Source organism: Balaenoptera musculus, chromosome 16, assembly GCF_009873245.2.
Source record: "Balaenoptera musculus isolate JJ_BM4_2016_0621 chromosome 16, mBalMus1.pri.v3, whole genome shotgun sequence".
NCBI classification, from domain to species: Eukaryota; Metazoa; Chordata; class Mammalia; order Artiodactyla; family Balaenopteridae; genus Balaenoptera; species Balaenoptera musculus.
In genome coordinates this window covers 29,205,904-29,226,636 of record NC_045800.1, presented here as the reverse complement: position 1 = coordinate 29,226,636, position 20,733 = coordinate 29,205,904, and the positions used below count along the sequence as shown (strand labels likewise).

At 40.5% G+C, this 20,733-nt stretch overlaps 1 long non-coding RNA gene across 1 annotated transcript in view; it reads left to right on the top strand.

The window, feature by feature from the left end:
- LOC118882485 overlaps positions 1–20,733 on the top strand; it is a 43,215-nt gene that overhangs the window by 2,303 nt on the left and 20,179 nt on the right. The window contains exons 2-3 of the long non-coding RNA XR_005016781.1: positions 8,128–8,201; positions 14,484–14,804. This is a non-coding gene — a long non-coding RNA (uncharacterized LOC118882485). The remainder of the gene's footprint in view (positions 1–8,127; positions 8,202–14,483; positions 14,805–20,733) is intronic.

Genomic DNA, 20,733 nt, shown 5'->3' with positions numbered 1-20,733 from the left:
TTAACACTTCGACTTAGAATGGATGCAAGACAGCCTCCCTGCTGAATGGATAATTCAAGCAAAAGATTCTTGAGAGGCAAACATTGCCCAGACTAGTAGGCAGCCAGGTAAAGTGAGTGTCCAGGGAAAGGGCAGTAAGGATCAGAAGGAAAAGGGGCAGGTATTCCCCTGGCTCCTGACTTCATTACAACTATCTGTCCCTACCATCTCCCTTCTGCCTTTTTTTTCAAAAGAATTGGAAGGGAGGAAGTAAGAACCACATAGCAACAGCTTGATCGGGAATGAATTCCTTTAGAATATACTTGGAAATCTGAAGCTTTTGGGGCTAGGCAGCCCTGCCGCATAGCATAAGAGGCAGGCCAGGGCAGTAGGGGGCACTGCATGGACCTCTAAGCAAATCCACACCTGCTTACTGTACTTAATCTTGCTGCTGATACCCAGAAGGTCTACGCTTAGCCACAAGACAGGGAGGAGTTTATCACACTTTGCACTTAAGCACTAAGCGCTTTGGAATGGTTATATTTGGGTATATGCTGTCACTAAGGGTAGGATATTATTTAGAAGCTGAGTTGTGCACTGAACAAAAGTTTCTTTAAAAACCAAAGCTGTCACTTTGCTGTACAACTGAAAGTAACACAACATTGTAAATCAACTATACTCCAATAAAAATTTTAAAAAAACAAAGCTGTTAGAGGAGATCTGTTTGATAGTCACCGTGTGACCAAATCGTGGGCAAGAAAGTAAGTGTAGAGCCCCTAAGCTGGTGCTGGCTTCTGACTGTATTGAGTTTACTCTTGCTAAGGAAAGTGATCACTTATCAACCACTCCCTTCAGCTTAACTGGCTTGTTTCCTGGCTGTGCCTTGGTGGAACCATCTCCCCTTGCATCTCTTCCCTCAGTTCTCTCCTCCCTCCCTTATGTATGACTTGTCTCCCCACCTGCACACATGGATTGGACCAAGTGAAGGTCTCTTGCTGATTCCTATTTCATAGAAGGGCATGTCTAGTGAGGCCTGTGGTGGACAAGGTCTAATGTTAGTTCTAAACTAGGCACCTGCATGGGCAGAACTTTTTTTAAAGCTGCTGAGGCCTTTGTATAACAGAGATATCAACAGGACTGACAACTATGGATGGGTTTTATCTACTTATTAATGTAACTAAGTTCCAGGGCACCATTTAGAAATTGTTGTGCTATATAATTTTTGTACTTTACTTAAGAAGCAGTGTAGCATAATGGTTAAAAGCGTGGCCTCTGGGACTAGATTTCCTTTGTATACTTCAGTTTCATTACTTATAATGTGGAGATAATATTTCTACCTCATGGGGTTGCTGTGAGGATTAAATGATTTAATGTTATCCAATGATTGACTCTAAAATGCTTTGAATTGTACTGGACACTTAGTAAGTACTCAGTATGTTAACTATCATCGTTGTCATCATCACAGATGTTGTTTACGAGCATGTGCCTTTGAGATTTGTTTAGTTTGTTCATTGATCAGCTGCATAGTAGAACAATGCATAGGCTTTCAATCAAATTCTGAAATCAAATTCTAGTTTTGCCTCTTAACTAGTTTTGAAAGTTTGAGTAAATTAATATGTCTGAGTTTTAATATTCTTATCTGTAAATTGGGGGAAAAAAGATTTTTTTCTTGGTGTTGATACACACACACACACACACACACACACACACACACACATGCATTTAACGCAGTTGTAGAAATTATTATCATGAAGGTTACAGTTTAGTCGCTGGGTAGCTATAGGGTAATGGTTAGACTATCTTTAAAGTCTGTCTGCCGTGGCCTCTTGAGGGCATGTACTCTGAAATTTTTTTTAATGGAAAGGAAAACAGAGAACATAATTCTTAATATCTTCAACCCTTCAAGAAGTCTTTGTAGAGATCTGTAAAATCTCAAAGCAATTTAAAGGTAACACGACATTTAATAATTAATTAAAATGTAGCTATATTAATAATAGACCTTTGTATTTTTTTTAATTTATTTATTTATTTTTGGCTGCGTTGGGTCTTCATTGCTACGCGAGGGCTTTTCTCTAGTTGTGGCCAGCAGGGGCTACTCTTCATTGCAGTGCGTAGGCTTCTCATTGCAGTGGCTTCTCTTGTTGCAGAGCACAGGCTCTAGGCACGTGGGCTTCAGTAGCTGTGGCTCACGGGCTCAGTAGTTGTGGCTCACGGGCTCTAGAGCGCAGGCTCAGTAGTTGTGGCGCGTGGGCTTAGTTGCTCCGCGGCATGTGGGATCTTCCCGGACCAGGGCTCGAACCCGTGTCCCCTGCACTGGCAGGCGGATCCTTAACCACTGCGCTGCCAGGGAAGCCCTGTATTTCTATATTATCTTTTTCTGAAGAGTAGAGAGTGTTTTAGAAACCATATTCCACTACTCTCTTAACATGTGCAGGTGACTGTCATCTCCAGTCAAAGAAACAGAGAGAAGGTAATAGATCACCCTAGCTAAAAGCTAATGAGAACGCTCCAAATGACAGAAGACCAGAAGGCTACAGACCTTAAAGTCAGAAGAAAGTTTCCTCCCCTTGCCCCGTTTCTCCCTAAATGCATCAAAACACATCCTCTTACCTCTAGAGCAATGTCTTAAGTTTTCTTCCCCCCAAGTTGTAATATCCTTTTTTTTGTTGTTAGGTCATGTCCTAAAAGTCCTATGCTTTGATACAAGAGGAAGGTAGATGAAGAGATAATGAAGGAAACAAATTCAATGTATTTTCCAAGAACACATTTCTTTTAAACAACTCCTAAAGGGCTAGTGTAAAACCTTGTAATAGATTGTCTTCTTCTACCCAACACGGCTGGGGTGGGGTGCGGGGTGGTGCGTGGATGTAGAAGTGTATTGTGAACATTCCAACATCCTGCAGCAGAGGGCAGCACTGCCCTTCTTTTGCAAAATGTTGAGCGCTCGCGAGAAGGAAAATGAAAAGCAAAGCTCTTGACCACTGTGTCTGTGCATTTACTTTTACCTAATACTTAAAAAACAAAAAATTAGAGTATTTTTCTTGTTTAGGTGATTATGTAGAAAGAACGTCAGAGCCTGTATTGCCCTGAAGTAATTGGTGAAAAACGCAGGTTTTAGGATATGGGCTCTGTTCAGGATATGGGTTGTGTCTGGCAGAGATAAACAGTAGCTTGACCCTGGGCAATCAGACAGGGTTATTGTATGAACAGACCTAATGCTCCTCTGCACTTTCTGGGGAGAAGTCAGTCCACTGAACTAGCAGGATGTGGTTTTAAAAATGTGTGTAAGTCATATGGTCTTAGCCCTGATAACTGCTTTTAAATTTGAATTCACTGACTTTATTCTGCTGTCTGTGTTAGTTTTCCTTTCTGTCACACCTGGGTCAGATCAGACCTGTCTTAACTGTACCATATGTATTATGACTTTAAAGAATGATGTCAGACATGATGGGTAAGGAATGTCTGTCATGGGACTGCAGTTGGCTAAATGGCTGTGTGTATATAGCGGTGAAATTAAAGTCTTGCATGTTAATCCTCATTCGATTGCAGTTTGACTTGAGTTTCTCTATGCAGTAACTAGCAAGAAAATAATAATCCCTTATTTTGTATTAAAAGTTACTTGATGCTCTTTGGCAGGATGACAGCGAGGAGAGAATAATCATAATTCTAGCAAATACATAACCATAGTGTCCCTGGCACATTTGGATTCTGCTGTAACCCTCAAAACTTTCCGGCAGCAAATCTTCAGTGCCAACTTAAATAAATCCCACTAGGAGTAAGAACTGGAAGACACTGAGTCTAGTTCCCAGTTCTGCCATGTGAACTTGGAAAAATTACAACCTCTGAGCCTTTGTTTCCTCATCTGTTAAACGGAGATAATGTCTCCTAGATCTGGTAAAAGGGTCAATTTGGAAAATATATGTTAAAGTGCTTTGAAAGCCCTTTAAGTACCTAACAAATATTTCTATCACTGTAGTCAGATTCCTGCTTTTTCTAAACTCCTATAAGAATTTGTGTCTCTTCTCCTCATTTGGTATCATTACATTGCCTGAGATTGTACATTTTCATGCATACTTAACTTTTTTCTCCAACTTGATAACTTCTTAGTTCCTTGAGAACTGAAACCACCAATTATATTTCCCGGTATCCTGCACTGCAACAAGATATTTGGTACATAATAGATACTCAAATATTTGTTGATTGATTAAAAACATACACTCTAATGCAGAATTAACTCTTTATTTAATTATGGTAAAAATCATATAACATAAAATTTACCATCTTAACCATTTTAAAGTGTATAGTACAGTAGATTTAGCTACATGCACATTGTATACAACAGATCTCTATAACTTTTTCATCCAGAATTAATTCTTAATAACTATCTTCCAAATCACCTGCTTTCCAAAGCACATCTTTGTTGATTGGGCAAAAACAGGAAAAAAATATAGGACTTTCACTCTGTGGATAAGGATGTGTAGAACAAGGTAATCGAAAGACTTCTACTCTGTTTTAAATTCTCACTCCCCTCAGAGAGGTTCTGTCCTGGTCTCTCTCTAACCATTTTCTCGCCATTTTCTATAAACATGGGAAGGTATGCTAGAAAAGAGAGGCGCCTCTATAAAATGCTTTCACAGGTCATTTATGTCTAGCATATAATTAAACATTTATGTGAAGAAAACTATCACGTTAAAAGAAACTCTATTATTATTTGATTTCCAGAATATGTGACTTCTGTTAATTACTGAAAATTAAGTACTATTTTTAATCATTATTGCTATCACTGTAGCAATTTTTTGAAATTTAAATATTTAAACTGCAAACAAAATAGGGAAGATAGTAGAGATTTTTGAAACAGTACTGGGGTGGAATAGACTTTCCCAATCACGACACAATCTCAAAAGCCATAAAGAAAAGCATTGACGATAGACACCATAAATTAAAATATGATGGCTTGGAAAAAATATTTGCAGCCTGCTTATCAGTCACATCTATTAGATACTCAGCGCTTCATTGTATTGATATAAAAATGAATTAAGGATATAGAGAAATCAATCAGGAAAGAAAAAATACAAATGGCCAATAAATGGACCAAAAATCATACTCATTATAAAATTGAAACCACACCAATTAATCCATTTTTGCCCATCAGACTGACAAAAATATTTATAAATATGGATAAAATAGTATCATTGAGAGTGCAGGGTGGGGTAGGCACTTTCGTGCACTATTGATGAGAGTGTCAATCGATAAACCCTTTTCTTAGAATGCATTTTGGCAATATCAGTCAAAATTAAAATGCCTATACCATTTCACCAAGCAATTTCTCCTCTTAGGAATCTATCCTAAAGACATTTATACAAGTTTACAAAGAGAGACAGTCATATACAACTATGCCTTGCAGCATTGCTTTAATAGAAAAATAAACAATGACATACTTTCCAACAAAGGTGTTATTTTATAACCTAAAAAATCAAGTTTTTATTGAAAAAATAACAGATTTGAAGGAGACTTCACAAGAATACAAAATTAAGATAGTCTCTAACACTGATAATTAAGTAGAAAGACGGAGGAAAATAGTTCTACAAAGCTCTAGAAATGTAGTAATTTAAAACTTCAGAAGTTATGAGGATATGTTTTAATAAAGATTAATGTGACACACTACAGTTTTGAGCTGATCTGGAAATCGAGGGAGCTATTGAAAATCACTTGTTAGTAAAATAGTAATTTTTTAAAACATAAATCCCAAGACATTGTGTCTCAGGACCAAAAACCGCTCCTGACATCTAGTGAACACTCAACAAATATTGGCTGAAGGAATGAAGGAGGATGATATCTCCAGCAGAGTTGTCATAAAAATTGATACAAAACTGCCTACAGATTAGTGCTTGATACATAGCAAGTGTTCAGTAGATACTAGCTCACTAATTTCCTGGAAGCCTGTTGGTGCTTTGTACCTGCTTGGCACATTACAGGAGTTTGTTTATTTAAAACCATGTACATAGTGCTCACTATATGGCAGGTACTGTTCTAAGTGCTCAATAAAAACTAACTCAAATTACAATAACAATGGAAGTAGGTTGTCTTATTATTCCATTTAACAGATGAGGCAATTGAGGCAAAAAGCACTGGAACAATTTGCCCAAAATGGCACAACCATAAAATGGCGAGGATATGAATTTAGACAGCCTATCTTCAGGGTCCCTGCTCCGCTGTGCCATATGGCCTCTGGTGTCATAAAAGTTTATTGAGTGAAAGAATGAATGAGATGTTCTGGTTTTAGATATTATATTGTGCTTTTATTCCAGGGACCTCAGAATATTTTATATTAATGCATACCAAAATTTAATCCCACAACTTCTCCTTAAGGTAGAACATATTTTAAAAAATATTTAAAATGTATTACTGGTTCATTACTTGAGTTTAAAAAGACCACAGGAGGTCCTTGTTCTGTGATGAAATCACTGTATTTGCTTTCTGACATCATATTAATTTCCATACAAGAGTTCCAAGTTCTGAACAGAGAAACATCCTGCTCTAGAAATGGAAGAGGCATAGGGCTTACAAAGAAAAATGACCTAACAATGTCAAAATTATTTAAAGGGATAAGGTGTGAGTTTTAATTTTCCACATGACTAAAGCAATGGGTCTCCAACTTTTCCAATCAGGAATCCTTCTTCCGTAGCTAAGCTTTGTCGACTGAAAAAATATTCACAACCTAAAAGTTGAGAGTTATGTTTTATTTGGTGGGAATTTTTAGGACTTCAAGCCCAGGAGGCAGCATCTCAAGTAACCCTGAGAGAACTGCTCTGAGGAGGCGAGAGGGGAGCTACGATATATAGGAGTTTTGCGACAAAGGGCAGGTAGTAGGAACAAATGATTACTGTTAATTAAAGAAAACTAGAAATCTCAAGGAATTTATTGCTTTTCTACGTATGGGAAGATGCGAGTCTGGGCTCACTGAAATCATTCCTTTGATATGTACTTCAGCTAACTGGGGCCAGTATCCTGTGTTTTCTCATCCTGAGTTTCCGCAGGGCTCACCTTAGGGAGTAGCTGCAGTCTGATGGCTGCTAGATGGCAGGTACACTTTTCCTTCCTGAGTTTCCTCAGGGCTCACCAGCTCACCACCGGCTGTGGCTGCAATTGCTGATGACTGTGACATCTTTTGTTTACTGATATGGCAGGCAATATTCCATTTATCAGCTTTGTAGTCTTGAGAGCCTTTTATTTTTTAGTTTTAATTATAGTTTTAACCTTAGTTACATTAAAACTCCATCTCGTAACATAACACCACTGTTTCTTTTTCTTCATAATTTTCTTCATGATTTTTTCCATTCACTTCATTCATTTTATCAATATTTATTGACCATCTACTTGTGTCAGGCATTGCACTGGGTGCTAAAGATAACATGGTGAGGGACTTCCCTGGTGGTCCAGTGGTTAGGACTCAGAACTTTCACTGACATGGCCTGGGTTCAATCCCTGGTCGGGGAACTAAGATCCACAGCCGCATGGTGTGGCCAAAAAAAAAAAGATAACATGGTGAACAAAAAGACAAAGTTCCTGTCCTCACGAATTCTCTAATCTAATGGGGGAGACAGACAATAAAAGCAATGCACAAATAAAATTACTAAAATTACAGCCATGGTAAGTGCTGTTTGTCCTTTCATGGAAAAGGAACGTGTAAGCATATTAATAAGGGGAATTCATCTTGTTGAGGCCAGTTCTTTCCCCTCAGAATGTTCCCTCCAGCGTGGATAGCATTCCCCTTCTAATTCCCACCCCAGCAGCACCTCTTAGACCCTACAGCTTGCACATATTAATCTTAAATTTCTGGAATCTGTTTTGGCAGCCAATGTTTTCAAGAGAAAATGGCCCATTAAAATAATACCTTTATTATCTTATTAGTGCTTCTAGCTCTTTTGTTCCAAATGATAAAGACACAAAAACAGCATTTAAAAAAATCTAGTTTCTATTAGTAAGATACAAGTATCTTTATCTTTGTGATTCAGTTGAGAAATGTAAAGCAAGTAAAAAATTTATTCTGAATCACATAGATCTTTATTAATTAAATAAAAACAGATATCAAGAGAAGGGAGAATCAGAAACGTGTACTTATATGTTTATTATTCTTATCCTACACAGGACAGGAATCTCTAAAGAGTGAGAGGAAAACTGATGACAGGCACTGCCCAAAGAAGATGGAACTGTCATAGTTGGTGAGTGGATATCGCCAAGAGACTTATGGTGTCTCCTCCATGTCTGACGGAGATAACAGCCAGTGTTGGGCTGCAAAGTCCCCTCTGGAAGACCACTGAACCAAGAGAGTAAATGGTGCGCAGAGACAAGTCAAGATCAGAATTGGAGCCTCTGGTTCCCCCAGGAAGGAGTGGGTTGTAAACAAGGTGAAAGGCAGTGGGATGAACACTACAGGACCCATGGGTTACCATCAGGATCCCCCAGAAGGGAAAGTTACAGAGACAAGAAATAGTATTGGGCAAGCTCCAGGATTACAGATGGTATGACAGCCAACAGGCTTGGAATGCTTTTAGTGCCATATTCAGGATGTGGCCCTGTTTAGGGCATGGGATTCCAAGATGAAAGGCATCCTTGTTTAGCTGATGTAGAGGAAGAGCTTCTTTGCCATCCATCCTTCTCCACCCTATATTCCCTTCTCCTTTCACTCCTTTCTTCGTCATGCTAAGTGTCCATCATTTCAATGACACCCAGTTTCTTCTATTGAATTGAGTTCTCCATTGTATTTAGCTCACTACCTTTAATCCAGGTGCTTACTAATGAGTGTGGTCCTCAGATCAACAGCATCAGAGTCACCTTCATGCTTGTTAGAAATACAAAATCTCAGGCCCCACCCCTGACCTACTAAGTTGGAATCTGCATTTTAAGAAGATTCCCAGATTTTTCCTAAGCATATTAAAATTGAGAAGCATCATTTTACCCCCATCAGCTTCCAGGACTGTAAAATAGACAAGGTCATTCCTGGCCTACCTTGCTCACAGCTTTGAATTGAAGATGCTGAGATTTAAAAAGGAAAGCATTTCCAAAGATAAAAATGCCATGCAGCTATTAAATATCATATTTATTTTCACTTGGATAACTTGATTTACTCAAGGTGTTTTCAGAGTAAATGATTAAAAATTAATCAGTGACTATTTGACTGTCTCTGATTGCTTCATAATAATTGTACTATCTTAAAATGCTCTAGAGTTCTGTTTTATTTTGTTTAATGTGTAGATCATGATTCTCAATCCTTGCCTCACATTAGAATTTTCCAGTTTTTTTCTGAAAATATCCAAAGCCTAAGCCCTACTCGCAAATATTCTGATTCAGTGGGTCTGAAGTGCAGCATGGGTATACATCATTTTTAAAAGTTAGTAATAGCAAACATATTGGAAACAATTTTAATGTCCACCAGTTAGTGAGTGATTCCCTAAGTAGGGCACATCCCTATAATGCAGTACTGTGCTAATGTGAAAATGAATGAGGAAGACTCATACGTACTGCTATGAAAATATCTCCAAGATATATATACTATTCAGGTTTTTTTAAAGTTACATAGCAATATATATGTTCTCATTTATGTGAAAAGATGAGTGTGCATATATACATACATGTGTATGTAAATGTTCAGAAAGATGACTGAAGTATACTTACTGAACTGTTGACAGTGGTTACCTCTGGGAAGAGGAATGGGAGGGAAAGGGACTTTTTGCTGTGTAAACTTCTAAATATTTTACAAGAATGTATCCATGCACTACTCGTGTAACTATTCTAAGTGCATTCCAGGGCTATTGGTTGTCATACCATCTGTAATCCTGGATTACAGACTATTTAAGCTAATTATTATTTTAATATTATAATCTTGAATGCATAATTTTATAATAAATAGCAGAGTGGCTGACAAAACATAAATCTATAATTCCTATGCCAAACAAAAACTGCTAGGGCACCAAGGTTTTTGTTATTAAACCTGTCGCTTTTCGATTCTGGGATTACTGGAATTGTGTTACTCTGACTTTTCCAGATACATTCCCCCCACACCCCCGATGTTACACTTGGCGTTGTCTCTAACAACCTCTCTGGTTCCTTGGATATCTCATCCGTGCGAGCAGATCCCACTTCTGGAAAGATCTCTACGTTAGCACTTTGTAAATTCTCCCTTGTCCCAGGCCTAAAAATCACTAGGGACAAAAGGTCTCCTACAGCTCAGCCATGTTGAGAGCCAGGTCTCCCCCATTTTAAGCAGCTGAGAAAAGCACACTGATTAAGCTACAGTATGAGGGCTGTGCATCCTGTCTAGGGCAAAATTCTCAAAGTCTGCTCTGATAGCTCTTCCTCTTTGAAATGGTGATTAAGAACTGGAAGTGTATAATGAGGGAAATTGCTTATGAATCTGTGTGTCTCAGCCCCAGGCCACTTCTCTTTGTCTGAGAGAAACTCAAGGATTTTTACCGTAATAGCATTGGAACAAAGTCAGGGCTGAGGCAGGCTGGTGGGACCCTGCTGACAGCTCGTTAGAAACTGTCCCTCTCCCGCTCCCTCTTTCATTCCTTCAAGTTACAAAGCCTGACAGAGTTTGATGGGAAAACCAAGGCGGTAACATCCCCCGTGGCAACCAAGTCCCTGCTCATCTATCTTTGACAGATAAGGAGAATAGATGTCACCTTCAAAACACCTCACTCACTGGAGCCAAGTGTACCAGGACAGCCCTGTCTCCCTCGCAGGACCCTACAGGAGGAATCCAGACAAGGCCCATCTACCACAATTGAGATTTCTCTCGAAAGAAAATCATTTTAACCAGACAGTTCCTGAAAACCAAATGCCCACTCTAGTTGTCCTCAGAAAAGGGCATAACATCTAATAACTCAAAGAAAGTTATGCTTTGATTTACAAAAGTCTTTTCTGGGTTACACCCTCCCTGGTCTTTGAGGGCTGGTGACCATCTAAGATCTGAGAAGTCAGTCTAGGTTCCGTGCCGACTGCTGGGAAGGGGAGTATGACAAAACCAAACAAAAACACCTCTCCAGCTGGCAGAGGCTGCGACGCACTGGGATCAGCCCAAGCTTCTGTCAGTCGTTCTCTGACTTTAACATGCCTCAGACAAATCTGTGCAGCTTGTTTAAAATGCATATCCCAATTCAGTAGGTCTGGAGTAGGACCAGGGAATCTGCATTTTAACAAACTCTCTAGGTGATTCTCACTGCTGCTACAGGGTAGCGCCTCCAGCAAGGGCTTCGAATGGTGCTTCCAGCGCACCTCTTGGCGGAGCTCCTCTTCGCCTCCCCCAGCAAGCCCAGAGTGGGTCCTCAGCAGCTGTTCCTGTTGGAGGTGAAGCCTTTTGTCTTTAGGATTCTCCTGGCCGTAACAATAGCCCCTCGCAGCAGAGGCATCTCCCAGACACCAACCTCTCAGAGCCCTTTCCAGAAGGCAACTCCAACGAAGTCCTGCTGAGCCCGATGCTGCCACCTGGACATAGTGGTTGTTGGTTTTAACCAATTGCTTTTTATCGGCTCACAGGTTCTTAAACCTCATTTTGCATCAGAATCACCAGGGGATCTTTGTAAAAGTCCACGGACCCAGGCCCCATCCCAGAACCACCTAGAAATAGAGGCAGTTGATCGGTAGTTTAACAAGCTCTCAGATGATGCTGATGCACACCCAAGTTTGAGAACTGCCATCGGAAGAAAAGCAACAATCATAGAAACATTAAAGTCCAATCACTGTTTTGCAACAACTGAAATCTAAAACACTATTAACACTAAACACAGTTGGTTCTCCTTCCTTGCTCTCTTACTGTCCCTAATAACTTTCCACTCAAGTATTCAAATACTTTCCTAGAGGGGAAAAGCTACTAGACTACCTGACTTACTAAGCACAAATATGCTGTGGTTTAAGAAAAATCTATACACAGAAATCTAAACTTTTAAAACTAATTAGAGATTATTTTTATCATTACAAAAATTTATAGTGATAATAATAACTAATATTTATTATGTTCTTACTATGTGCCAGGTACTGTTCTAAGCATTTTCTAAGCATTAAACTATCTGATATTTATTGAGCACTTGCTTTGTAATGAAAACAATTATTTCATTTAGTGCTTCATTTCCTCGAAGCATTTTAATAGATGGGGTAACAGATGAGGAAACTGAGGAACAGATAAGTTAATTACTTGCCAAAAGTTGCACAGCTGTTAAGCAGTAGACCTAAAGTTTGAACCCAGAGCCCAATTCTTAATGATTATATCACCTCGCTCATGTTATAATGATAGGGCTTTATTTAACAAATGTCTATAATTAGATTGTCAAGTGCCAGTACGGGGGGTTATGTTCTAAGTATACAGTGACAAACAAGACAAATAACCCGGCTTTCTGGGGATTATGATCTGGTGGGTGATCCAAATGTGTAAACAAGTCATTCAATGCAGTGTGAGGAGTGCAATACTGGGAAACCGCCGGGGTGGGTGCTAGACACGTAGGCTAGAGCAGGAGGACCAAAGAGTTGTAAAAGCCCAGAGTTTAAGGAACACAGGACACGGTTAGTGGAAGAAATGAAAAATGGCTTGGTCTGATTGGAGCAGAGAGGGAAGAGGGAATGTGTGAGCAATGAGATTAGAAAGGTAACCTAGCCCCAGATTTTGAAGGACCATGTAAAGCATGTTAAAGGGTTTTAGCATGCAGGAAATGGGGTTCCGTTAGAAGGTATCAGGCAGAGCATGGAGCTAAGGAGAGAGATTTGGCCTGATCCGTTGACTTGTATGTCACAGGCACGCAGTGGCCACTAAAGCCACAGGAAGATAATATCACCCAAGGAAAGGAGAAGAGGGCCTTGGACAGCAGCTTTAGGGACACCAGCATTTCAGGGCTAGAAAGAGAAGGAGGAGACCCCCCCAAAAAGATTCACAGGAAGGAGGAGGAAAACAATGAGAGGTGATATAATTTGCCTATGATCACAAAGCTAGTAAGTGGCAAACTTAGAATTCAAAATGTCTCTATCATCCCAAAGCCACATTCTTGACCTCAACATGTCTTAAATATTGTTTTCCCTTACTGCCTGGTGATGTAAAAGTGTTATTTATACGCTTTTCCAGGCGTTCATTTATATAACAACAACAACAAATTTGTCAAGGAATTTGTTCAGTGCATCCTTGAGTTGCGTTAAGGAAGCAAACTCATGAAACATGCTTGTAGCGGCCTCCTCATGGCTCTCCTTGTGTGCCCTGCCAAATCTTTGGCTGGGACATGCTCTCTTTCTACCTAAGAGTGCCCCCTAGGACATAGCCATGCACAGTTCATTGGCAGATGCTTAGGATTTCTCTTCAGAAGTCCTTCCATGTGGCACAAGGGGCACGTACAAATCCAGGAACCACTCTGGGTATCCATAATTAAGTGCAGGATATACAACAGTTCAGAAGTTATAAAGTAAAAATAAATTATTAAATTCCCCTGTCTCCCCAACCCCGCTGCCTATAACGCATTCCCGGAAATACCATTGTTAACAATTTAGTATATATCCTTAAATGCATTTTCTACACATATATAAGTAAGTTTTTTAATGAAAGGGATCATATTATCTGTATTGTTCTGAGACTTTCTGTTTAAACTACAAAGTGGCCATCTCTTCACATCAGTGTATGTAGATTTACCTACTTCATTCTTGCCACATACCAGTCCACATTATGAAGGTGCCATTATTGCTTTAATCAAATCCTCTATTGATGGCCATTTGTATTGTTTCTAGGTTTGTTTTGTTTTGTTTTCAGGATGCTTTTCTTCTGCAGAGTGTGAGGGCCCCAAAAAAATGTTGTTTGGGCTCAATTTTGGACCGAACATTTTTCTGAATTTGCCATTGTTTGTCCTTAACTTTCTTCCCTTTTTGAGCTTGTTGGCTGTTTCCCTCCTGCTGTTCCCTCTAATCTCACTAATACTCAGTTCAAGGTATGTTTGTTGCTTTAAAGATCTCCTTACAAAATCTAGGACTCTTTGGAGGAGGTATGTTCAACAAATAAACAAACTACCATCCTGACTTTACATTCTTATTCTAGAGGATTTCGGAGGCACTGGAAGAAGTTCTCTTGTTATCTGGGAATCATCTTAAAAGCCTCAAGTTATGTTTAAACTGTGCTTCTCATTTCCTTTTTAACAGTATCATAGATAAAGTTTGACTGAATATGTTTAAACTGAAGGCATAGCCTATAACTTCAAAGAGTTTACTGGCTCCTACAGTCTACTGGGAGGCAAAATTTGTGTAAGGGAAACAATTGGAGAGCAGCTGAGTATTAATTATGTGTTACAAGCCCTTGGGCACCAAAAGTTCAGGGAGGAGAAAGCTAGAGGAGTTCTCTGCCCCTCCAAGGGAAAGGTGGAACTTGAGCTGAGTTAGGAAGCAGGAGGTAACTTTTGGAGAATTTTAGGCAGAAGTTGGAAGGCTTTTCAAGTACAGGGTAAATTTTCATACCTTTTTATTATCTGAAATTTTCTTAGTTTTTGTTTAGGATCTGCTTACCCCCCTGAGAACATAAGCTTGATGAAGGCAAGGACCGTTTCTTATCACTGTTGAATCCCAGTTCCTGGTACAGTGCCTGGCACATAGTGGATGGTCAATGGATTTATGAATGAATGAACAAATTAACAAACAACCATGGGGTGTGTGAAGAGCAGTAAAAAGACTGGACTATTTGGAAAGAAGTGTCTTTCCTTGAGGAGTAGAGGAATCTCCGATTCTCCAACAGACTGGCAGAGGAACAAGTAAATGGGCCTGCATGGGATTCAAAACACAGGGGCAAGTGGAACCAGCTGAACAAGGTATGATGATTGCCAAGGTGGACCCTGTGTAGATTGCAATAGGGCACTTGAATCTGAAATTAAATTAAAGCACAAACAAAGGAAAATTGATCTGCATAGCCTCCTGGACTCTGCTTGGTCAGCTGACAGTTAGACTTAAAAAAAAAAAAAAAAAAAGATTTGTTCAGTTCTACCCTTCCCTTGCTAAGAATACAGTAAAATGTTAATGTGATCACAATACTTTTATTAACACCTACCATGATTGTATTCACTCTTTAAGCAGATAGGTTCATTTTTATCTCATATTGAACCAGTTGTTGACCCAAAAAATGGTTTGTTTCATTTTGTTTCTACATAAACTGTTGTTTTGTAGGTCTTCCCGTCCTGTGCTCGTAAATTGATTATTGGACCTAAATGCAGTGCTTCACATTCCTGGCACATCCTCTCTTATTGATTTTAGACCATCTTTCACCTTATGGAATTCATTTTAAACCTCGATCCTATCATCAATCATAGTAGCTGCTCCTCTTAGCTTGGGGTAATCCATATATATGATCTGCAAATCCCCAAGGATTTGGATGCCTAGAGATCCTTTGGAGAGTTTTAAGGGGCAAGGAGTGTTTACCAGCTGATATACCACCAGCCATGTGCAAAAAAGAAATGACATTTGGCTCTAGGATGACATTAGGCTCATGGGTACGTGGGGCAAAACTTGAGGGTAGTTGGAAAGGAGAAACTGTTGGAATTCCAAGTTAAAGCAAGCCAAGGTCAGAATCTCCAGTTTAAGCAACCCAGAAAGTTTTCTTCTAGGAAGCAGCATTTTAGATGCAGAAAGGGGAAAAGTAGCTTGACAAGTTTTGAGGCAGACAGCAAGGGGGAAAGGGCATGTTGCTCAGTTTATTTATTTATTTATTTATTTATTTATTTATTTATTTATTTATTTATTTATTTATATTTATTTTTGGCTGTGTTGGGCCTTCGTTGCTGCACGCGGGCTTTCTCTAGTTGCTGTGAGCGGGGTCTACTCTTCGTTGCGGTGTGCGGGCTTCTCATTGCGGTGGCTTCTCTTGTCGCGGAGCACGGGCTCTAGGCTCGTGAGCTTGAGTAGTTGTGGCACGCGGGCTCTAGAGTGCAGGCTCAGTAGTTATGGCACACGGGCTTAGTTGCTGTACGCCATGTGGGATCTTCCCTGACCAGGGCTCAAACCCGTGTCCCTTGCATTGGCAGGAGGATTCTTAACCACTGCGCCACCAGGGAAGTCCCATGCTGCTCAGTTTAGAAGCAAAACTAGGGGTGAGAGAAGGATGACCAGCCAAGTTAGATTGTGAGCCTCACCGCCTGGCAGGCAGATATTAAAATTCACTTAGAATCATGGACTACTTGGAATAATCTTCCCTTCCAGCTCTCAGGAATAAGTCCTACTTTGGGGGTTTAAGATGTTTCTCCTCCTCTAGCCACAGTCCAGGTTTTTCACTGGAATTCTGCCTCATTGAGACTCCTCTGTACCTCTCCTCTCAGTCTGCCTCTGTTGTAAAATCAATTACAATTGGCTTACATCTCCAGTTCTGGGTACATTTTCCATCTGCTCCAAACATGCACACCCTCCGAATGTACCATTCCCCACTCCTCCCACCTCCCCCACCCCCTTCTTTCTCCCCATTAACTTTATCTTCTTAAGCAGCTCAGGAACACAGATGTTTTCACCCTGTAGCTCCCGCACAAGGGTATTTTCCCAGTGTCTCTCTGTGTGTATGCTCCAGGCACAGTCTCTCTGGGGAGGGAGAGAGTAAATGTTTTCATTCCAAACCCTCAGGGTCAGGTCTTGTTTGTCTAAACTGTGTTTGTTGCCATAATTATCAGATTAGCTGATCTCTGGCAGCAAGTTGGGGGGCAGGGGAAGGGGGAGGATTAACCCTTTGTAGGGTGGTTGCTGTGCTTTGTCAGGGGAATACTTCTGGGAAGAGCTAACCTGGAGGATTTGGCTAGAGTTCTTTTCACCAACGCTAACAGGCCTCAGTAATAGTTTGCTCTGAGTCAATCCAGCCACCCAATGGGCTCCACTGCTGGGATCCAAAAGGCATTTAGTAGAGATGGAGGTTGAAAGGGCATCTCTCCAGGGATCCGCTGGGGAAAGAAAGAGACAGAGCTTAAAGAGAATCTAGATAAGTAACTCAACAAGGGGTTATCAGCGTCTCTCAGGCTGAATAAGGAAACCAGGAGTATGCACTGGACGTCTTCAGCCTGCCCACCCACGCCCTCCCCCTTAGCATAAAGGCTGTGAGACTACCAGGCCCCATTTAGGTTTGTTTGGGGATTTTCTGTTGTTAGAAAGAGTACCACGATCATTTTCACCACTGCAGTTTTAACAAAACCAGTGGTCTCCCTTTGTAAGAATATTCCTAGCCTTTGTCATCAGACTCAAATGGCTGGGCATTTCAAGATTTTCTCGTCTTCCCTTGTCTCCCATAGCACGACTGAATTTCTGTCTGGCCTCCAAAGATACCATAAATACAGAGGTTGCTTTCTCCTCTCAACTCCAAGAGTAGCAACTCCTTTGCATCTTAATTATCTCTTTTACAAATGAATAAATCTTGTCTCCTCAAAAGTGTTGTAGGCTCTTTGAGGACAAGAATATCCTTGAGTCCCATACATTGGAGGACCTAAACATATAAATAGGAAGTTCTTAGTAAATATTTACTGTTGATAGTGTTTTTCTAAACTTCTTTTTTCCATTTCTCACCTCTGTTCCTTTCTGTTTTGTGTTTGATTTTTTTGTGTGTTTGTTTGTTTGATTGTATACTGATCCTTTATTTCTGGACCAGTCGTCCAATTCATACTCATCAAATTTTCCTCCTCTTTTCACCAAACACACACACACACAGAGTGAGAGAAGGAAACTAACATTTACTGAGTGTCTATATACCTAACATTATGCAAACTTATTCCATGTGCTTTTCTTTTTTTTTTAAAGAAATTCACGTTCTTTTATTTATTTATTTATTTATTTATGACTGTGTTGAGTCTTCGTTTCTGTGCGAGGGCTTTCTCTAGTTGCGGCAAGTGGGGACCACTCTTCATCGCGGTGCGCGGGCCTCTCACCATCGCGGCCTCTCTTGTTGCGGAGCACAGGCTCCAGACGCGCAGGCTCAGTAGCTGTGGCTCACGGGCCCAGTTGCTCCGTGGCATGTGGGATCTTCCCAGACCAGGGCTCGAACCCGTGTCCCCTGCATTGGCAGGCAGATTCTCAACCACTGCGCCACCAGGGAAGCCCTCCATGTGCTTTTCAAATACCTTGTTTGAAACCCACAATGGCTTCTGAGATAAGTGCTATCAGTCACATAGAAGGAAGTGGAGACTCAGAGAGTTAAGTCACATACACAAGCTCCCACAATTTTAAGTGGGAATGAAGACTGAGCCCCAGATGTGCGTGGCCCTAAAATCCATACAAATCCCATCTTTCTAGTTATGGAAGAGGAGAAAAGTTCAGACAATTAGGGAAAACACACTTTTACCAGAACCCTGACTAAAAATCAACCAGTCTCTCTTTGGTATTTTTTCCCCAATGAATATAACTATAATAAAATCTGTATTAAAAATAAAAGAAGCTCAAAGCCAATACACAAATTCTGAACAATATTTTATATAATAAAGTAGTTTTGGAATTGCCTTAGCTTTAGTTATAACTGAATTAGACTCATCTGTTCATGTCCATTCTATTTATAAAGCTGTCATTGCTTGAAAGCAAATATGATTTTAAAATATTCTATGCAATCCACACACTGATGCACCCAACATTGAAAAGAATGGCTGCTGACGTAGACTGTTCCCGTGTTCTGAGAGGACAGAAGTCTTTCCTCTCTACTGATATTGCCAGACCTGGTTGCAAATGTAAATAGGGCATAGACAGAGGTTCTTGGAAAGAAATGTACACAACCAGATTTGGGCAGGAGTTTTCAGTTCTGTCCCAGGGGCAGAATTCAGGTGAACGTCCATGGAAGCAAATAGCCAGGGATCCAGCTCCCTTCTCTGCTGCCAGAGAGGTGCTCTGTTCAACATGCAGCCAGCTAAGATGCCACACATCTCCATGTTCTACCCAGGGTTCTTCTCTCCTGACACCTGCTCACCCTTCACCATAAGCCACATAGGAGAAAGATCCGACAGATCTTGAATAGGTCAACTGAACTGTGTTTGTCAGTTGTTCTGATGGGAGAGTTAATGGCAGACAGTTTGAAATGATTTTGTTCCTGATCCAGAAATCTCACTGACGTGGAAAGAAATTCACTTGGCTATATTAGAAAAGTTTTTAAAAACACTGGGAAATGGAAGGAGAGGTGATACAAGTGCCTTAAAGGAAATTCGAAGAAGGACTTACTGGGGCTTCCCTGATGGCGCAGTGGTTGAGAATCTGCCTGCCAATGGAGGGGACACGGGTTCGAGCCCTGGTCTGGGAAGATCCCACATGCCGCGGGGCAACTAGGCCCATGAGCCACAACTACTGAGCCTGCGCGTCTGGAGCCTGTGCTCCACAACGAGAGGCCGCGACAGTGAGAGGCCCGCGCACCGCGATGAAGAGTGGCCCCCGCTTGCCGCAACTAGAGAAAGCCCTCGCACAGAAACGAAGACCCACCACAGCCAAAAATAAATAAATAAATTAATTAATTAAAATATATATATATATTAAGACGTACTTAAAAAGAAAAAAAAGGACTTACTTTAAAAGATAACAAGGTAGGAAAGGTGATTTTGGCACCTTGCGGCAGAGTGTTAGCCATATGTAGGAAAAAACAAGGCAGATTCTTATGAAAGAGAATCTCAGGTTCCTACAATACCATTCTTGATCCTGGCTATGAACAGTGAGCTTGTTGTTATTAAGATGCTTGAGATCCCACTCTACCACTAATAGCTGTGTGACCTAAGGTAAGGCACACACCCTCTCTGGGACTTGTGGGGAAAGTTGAGGATTGGACTAGATGACATCTAGATTCCTTCTTTTGTGGATATGCCATCAAATTCTGGGCCCCTGTAGGGAAGCAAATAGGAAAAGTTGCCTAGAGAAATTATATTTACTCCATTTAATATATACAAAATGCTAAGAAAATGCCTGGCACACAGTAATTCTATAGAAGTATTAGCGATTATTATTATGCTAGATGATGAGGCTGATGAGGATGGATCCATGCACTACAAACACATTTTTACCTCCACATCTGTAATTCAAAAAGACACATAATCCAGTATTTTGATAACTTTAAAGCCCTCTGTCTTGCAAAAACTTTGATAGGAGTTCAATGACCTATGGCTGTTGAAAGTTACGAATAACTATAATTCATGGAAGGAGAATTTGCAAAGCACACAACCACCATGACAAAATATACGAATGTTTTCTTTGAAAATCTAGCTTTCTTATTTGGTCGTGGAATGGATTAGGCTGACTTGGGAAGTAGTGAGTTTTCCTTCGCTGGATTCAGGGACGTAGATGTCAGGTGGCCAGATGGACTGCACTGACTTTGAAGAAACTTTCTGCCAAAATCTCTATAATTCCAAAGTGAATCCCAGAATCACAAAGTGTCTCAATGCCTGTGGGCAGTAGAGGGTGGCAGAGGCTGGACTTCAGCCAGATTACTTAGTCCTGTAATAAGAGCATAGTATCAGTGCCATAATATCAGCCTGGAACATCTTGCACCTTAAATAGTGAAGCTGTGCCTTCTAAGCCTTTAGTTGAAAGGTGATTAGTAGAGTGCATTACTGAATAGTATCCTGGGTCATTCTCTCTTTTCAGTGCTGAGACTAAGAATTAAAAGAAGTAAGGAATAACAGAGCCACACAATAAGAGAAGGGTCAGAACCAGAGCTCTGGGTTTTTTCTAGATTTTCCTCCCTGTGAAGAGATGGTATTCTCTTGGGCTGAAGATGTAGACCTGAATATGAGTAGAGGCTCATATGCAGCGTTA